The sequence below is a fragment of the Rhineura floridana genome, chromosome 11, assembly GCF_030035675.1.
Source record: "Rhineura floridana isolate rRhiFlo1 chromosome 11, rRhiFlo1.hap2, whole genome shotgun sequence".
In the NCBI taxonomy this organism is placed as follows: Eukaryota; Metazoa; Chordata; class Lepidosauria; order Squamata; family Rhineuridae; genus Rhineura; species Rhineura floridana.
Genome location: NC_084490.1, coordinates 43,148,546 through 43,154,545, shown reverse-complemented (window position 1 = coordinate 43,154,545; position 6,000 = coordinate 43,148,546). Strand labels below are relative to the sequence as shown.

The 6,000-nt window shown below is 44.1% G+C and overlaps 1 long non-coding RNA gene across 1 annotated transcript; it reads left to right on the top strand.

Moving 5' to 3' along the window:
* The first annotated feature begins 4,904 nt into the window (after nucleotides 1-4,904).
* Nucleotides 4,905-5,854, top strand: LOC133365893 (uncharacterized). Its single transcript, XR_009758327.1, has 3 exons — nucleotides 4,905-4,958; nucleotides 5,071-5,168; nucleotides 5,463-5,854. It is a non-coding gene; the product is annotated as an uncharacterized LOC133365893 (long non-coding RNA).
* The last annotated feature ends 146 nt before the right edge of the window (nucleotides 5,855-6,000 follow it).

The window sequence follows — 6,000 nt, the reverse complement described above, 5'->3', positions numbered from 1 at the left end:
TAATGCCTCTATGTGGAGCTTCCCTTGGGATTGGTCCGGAAGCTGCAGCTCGTTCAGAATGCTATGGCCAAGTTGTTGAGAGGAGCACTTGGATGTGCAAACACAGCTTGGAAAAGTTACTTTTTTAAACTACAACTCCCATCAGCCCCAGCCAGCATGGCCACTGGATTGGGCTGATGGGAGTTGTAGTTCCAAAAAGTAACTTTTCCAAGCTCTGATATTACACCTGTGGTGATAGTACTGTACTGCACTGGCTGCCAGTAAGCTATTGAGCCATGTTTATTGTCTTGTTAATATATAAATCCCTGAACAATTTGGGACCAGATTACTTGAAAGGCCACCTGCTCCTGTATAGACCAGTAAGATCTGTTAGATCATCTGGAGAAACTCATGGTACTGCACTCTACAGAATATAATGGGGAAGTGATCCCAAAACAGGCATTTTCCACTATTGTGCCTGTACAATGGAATGCCTTTCTCTCTGCCATATGTGATGCATCATCCACCAGTTGCTTCAGATATCTTAGAAAGAGATATCTTTTTACAGGCTTTCCCGGGCCCATAAGACCAAACCCTGATTTTTATCAGACCTAATTCCTGATTTTATTTGTTTTTATATGCTTTTATCTTACTGTTTTATGGGGGACAAGGTTGTTTTGTTTTAATTATATTGTTTGTTGTTTTTATGTTGTAGACTGCTTAGGGATTTTTAAATATTAACTAGTTTATAAATGCTTTTAGATAAATAAATAAAGCAAGGATCAGGTCCAGATGGCTCTGGGGGTCAGCAGTGGGGCCCTGCTGAGATGTGGGCAGAGCTTGGAAAAGTTATGTTTTGAACTACAACTCCCATCAGCCCAATCCAGTGGCCATGCTGGCTGGGGCTGATGGGAGTTGTAGTTTTAAAAAAGTAACTTTTCCAAGCTCTAGATGTGGGCCCTGGCAGGTGCCTGCTTATGCCAGTCCCTGATACCAGCTCTGATCCCAGCCTAACCCATCTCATATAGGTTTTTGGAGTTCTACAGAGACTATACATTGTTAATAATAACGATACATGTTTATGCCAATGGAGGAAGCACAACCCTGTTTAGTCACTTTTAAATGCTTGACTTCACAATGTTGAATTCAGTATTCGAGGGAGTGCAAAAGCGGTCAGATAGACAGATGGACTGATAGATTCCAAGAGCTTCAAAGGAGCTTTTTGCCATTTTCAGCACCTTTCTCTAGAAAACAGCTGATGCACTCTGAAAATTTATGTCCTTGTCCAGGAACCTTAATGAACATACCCACGACAGCCAAAACATCCCCCCTCACCATGACCACATTTGTTCTTTTGACCTTGAAGCACACTGCGTTTCTGAGCATTAATCAGAGTGTCTTCTCATCTGCAAGGAGATGGGTTGAAGATGCATTTACCAGAACCACATTGCCACGTGATAATGCATCCAACTCTACTCAGGGTGGACTTGCCATTTCTCCAAGGCTCTGACCACCATCTCTGTGAAAGGATAGGTTGGGGATCTTGTGGGTTTTCTGGAAATCCAGCACAAGAATAATATGGGGGGGGGGAGAGAGGGGCAATGCAGAGCTGGAAAAAGCTGTCCCTCCAGGACAGGTGCTGTTGGACTCCAAATCCCATTAGTCCCAGTTAGCATGGCCAATGGTCAGGAATCATGGGAACTGGAGTCATCATCTGGAGGGCCACCGGTTCTTCATCCCTGCTCCAAGGACAGCTGAGTAAGTCTGTTTTAATATGAGTCACTTCAACTCTTCAGTCTGTTCTGAACTGTTGTCGCATTCATTTGCAATCTTTTAAATCTGCACCCAAATGTAAACGTATATAGTATTTGAATTTAATGAATTTTATCTCAAAAATATACATTCAATGTACTTCACTAAATACACATTTCTAAATGTATTATCTTTCACAGTGTACCTGTGTAAATGTCTTTCCCCCCTCAAAACACACATTTAAACTGTTGTTTTTTAGCTGAGAACCATGCTGACCATTTGGGAACATTAAAAACCAATAGATAGCTAATTTCTGAATTGCACATTAGTTCAGAAGGTGTGGATCAGGTCAGTTTGTATTGGAATTTGTAAAGATCAAATTCTGCATGCATCTCTACCTGATACCCCAAAGCTGCATGGGACCTGCACTGACCTCTGCTCCCAGTAATGACAGATTGGGATCAGGGAAGGATGAATTTGTCAATTTCAGTTTCTTCCAGATTCTGATTTTTTTTCCATCTTAAATTCACTTTGCCACATTTCCGCATCAGTTTGTGATCCCCTTTCACACCTCCTGAAAAAGCTTTCACAAAAAATTGTCAGCATTGTAGTATACATTTCTCCTAATATACATATTTTGTATGCCCTTTTTGTCCAGTGGATACATTTGTGCAAGGAATTTCCCCTAATAAAATGCATTTTGTATGTTATTTTCACTAATATATGAATTTTAATGCACACTCCCCCAAGGTGCACATTTTTATATCCATTTTGTTGTTGGAGAGCTACATTAGAACATTCATAGAAGTGTGAATTTCAAAGGAAAGTTGTGTTTCAGTCACATATTGTTTTGGGAAAGGCAACTTACAGTACATGCTTTGCATTAACATGTGAATTGAATGGGATTTCTCTTCCTCCCCCCCCCCGTAAACTGGAATTTAGCAAGCTAAACCGTGCCAGCAAACGCACAACTCTCAAAGCACTTTAAAAAATGCTCCTCAAGACACCCCCCCCCAAATCAGCTGACTGTTGGGTTTTGGAAAGCCCTTGCAAAGTGCTTTACAATGGGCTCCGTAAGGCCTGGCAGTCAGCAGATTGTTGGGTCTTGCAAAGCCCCTTGCACAGAGCTTTTCATGTGACTCCAGCCAGCTGATTGGCTGTGCCTGCTAACCCCTATTGGCAGAGCCAAGACTTTACCTGCCCCTCCACATGGTAGCAAATAGAACATCAGGTATAGGCCAGGTGGCCATGACTTGGCCAAAATGGCCTCACAGGCCAAACAGGGAGGCCTGCAGTAGGGGAAAATACTACTATCTGAACAAGCTCTTAGTTCATCAACCAAGTCTTCACATCATAATAGCTGATGTGCTAGCACAGAGAAAAGAAGCCAGAAATCAGCATTTTCACCAAGAGAGAACTAGTAGCACACTGTTAACCCTGGCCACATACACTTTAAGCCAGCTGTTCCCAACCTGGTACCCTCCAGATGTTGTGGACTACAACTCCCATCCCATCCTTGACTATTGGACATGCTTGCTGGAGCTGATGGAAGTTGCCCAAAATATCTGGAGGGCACCAGACTGAGGATGGCTGTTTTAGGCCAATGTTCAGTTACAGTCACAGTATGTCTGCCTGAGGCCAGGACCGCAGTGTTTGAATAATGCCCTCCATTAATCTTCTCCAATGAGCAAGAGGCACAAGTGATGTTTTCCCCAGTGCCTCAACAAAGTGAAAACTAATGATCTCCATTAATAAGCCAGCAGGGTAAAAACCAAGCAACAACACAAATGTGGAGTAATCACAGAAAACAAGCTTGGGCAGGCACATGAAGAGGGAAAAAAGAGTAATTTTAAACTGCTGCTTTGATTCACTTCCTGCTACCAGTGATGCTTACAAAGAATCAAAGAAAGCTCCTAAAGCTGCACATCATTTTGTGTGTGTGCTTCTTTCTTTGTGGGAACTCTGGACCTAGATCCATTAGACTACTGGCCAGTATAACTGAAATGATCTAGAAATGCCTTTTTCCACCTGTGTTTCAGTACACAGCAGTAGGTCATATCATAATCCATGCTTCTCCTCACATCAGCTTGCCTGTGTCCTTAAAGTTCCATGGGAGGCTCTTCTCATTGTCCCACCCCTGAGGAAGGTACATTATGTGGTAACACGGGATAGGGCCTTCTCAGTAGTTGCACCCTGATTATGGAATGTCCTCCCCTGGAAGTGTGACTGTTGCCAACACTTTTGTTGTTACGGTGCTAGGTAAAGACTTACCTGTTTGCCTTTACCTGCTTACCTGTTGGATATCAGTGCTAATATGCTCCTGCGATTAAGGAGGCTGTGGATGACTCCAAATGTTTTTATGGACTGTAACTTTGAGGACTTCTTATATTTCACTCACTCTTTTAATACTATCGGAATTGCTTTTGTCTTAATTGTTTGTACCCCACTCTGAATGAAGAAGATGCAAAAAGTGTTATAAATAAATAATCTATGAATGAGTAACTTGACTCCCAGCAATGATTCTTGGAAACAATGCAGCATCAGGAACCACAGTGTGAGCTTCTTGCACTGGCATCTTTCCTTTCTTTCTCCTCCAACATCTCCAATGAGCCAGGGGAGCTAAACAGAACCTCCATGTTCAATTGCAGTGTATTTCAGCCTTTCTCTTATTGGGAGGCCCACAATGCATGTTACCTTTCTGTCCTGCTTGTAGCCTTCCAAGATGCATCTGGCTGATCTCACCATTGGAAACAGAATGGTGGTCCAGATGGGCCCTTGGTCTCACCCAGCCAATCTCTCCTTACTTTCTTATCCATTCTTTCAGATCTACATCTCTTGTTAAGATTCCTGTGCACATTGTTTGTCATGACCCTGGGGTCAGACTCCTCCAGGTAACTTGGAGGAAGAGATCAGGAAAGGAAATTGCCCCCAATGCTGACCATGTCTCGCTATCACCTTCCTGGCCTGAGGAGGTCCTGCTACTGTCCTCTAAATTGAAGGACTCAACCCCAGAAGCCCCTGTAGAACCGTGGTTTCTCCCATGCTGTCAGAGCCAATGGCTGCTGAAGCAGGCAAGATCCCTTTAACTGCTCCAGATGGAGATGGAGCTAACCAATCAGACTAAGCTGAAGTCCTATTTAGGCCTTAGTTTTTTTTCTGTTGCTGAAGTAACATTTGAGGTTGCTTGGATGAATCTCCAGTCTGAGCTTCATAGGGAGCTATCCAAGGTGCTACCTAGAATTTGAACTTTTGCCCCTGCATTGCTGGAAACAGAACTTTGCTTTGCCATGCCTTGCCTTGTTGGAAACTAACTTTGCCTTCCTTTGCTTACCTGGCTAGGACCGCAAGACTTTCCTTGAACCCCCTGCTTAGGCTGGAACCCCATCTGACTGACACCCCCACCTAGGATAGAGCTGCTGTGGACAGGAACTTGCAAGGTAAAGCTAGCCCTTTGTCACACTCCACCTTGCACTTGAAGTTTCTTGGAGAGCCTCCTCCCATGCAAGGCCTACTCCTTCAGCCTGAGAGTGCTGGAACTGATGATGAGCCATCCTTTCAGTGCAGTTTAATGCACAGCCAGAGAAAATAAAGGGCAGCGGGGGCTGGAAGGAGAGGATGCTCCTGAGGTCGAATGGGGTGGTTGCCATGGGGACAGTGTTTCTGAGTGGCAGCTCAGGCTGTTTTTCTCTTTTGCTCCATTTCCCTTTTTCTCCCCTTCTTGGTGTCTTTAGGGGACCAAATTCTTCATCGGTGCCAAGAAACACAGCCTGGAGGGCTCTTGTAACCGAATCTGCCGCATGTAGCGTGTTGGAGACAGCACTCTTTCAAAGGCCAGAGCTGGGGCTGATGGGAAAGAACAAGGTGTTTAGCTTAGGGGCATTTGTGTTCCAATGGGGAATTAATCTATTCATATTGATTAGAGAGTTAGTGGTGCCAAGCTGATGAAGGGGAAAGGGTGGCAGAGGAGGGGAAATGCGCCTGGACAGATGGACAGGAGGAAGGACGAGGAGAGCACCCGTCTGATGGAGGAAAAGGAAGAAGGAGCTAAGGTTACAAATCATCAGATTTCCATGAAAATGGCAACAATGTCTAGCATGCACAAAATAAAATCAATTCCACCTTGCATGGGAGTAATTCGGTTTCAAGGTAATTTCTCCAGAAAGTGGCTGGGAGGGCTGGAGGGCACAGGAGGAATGATAATCTTGCTAATAATCTTCTTTCCTTCCTTTCGAGAGGCTGTTTGCACTGTTTGAGGGCTTTTTGAGCAAA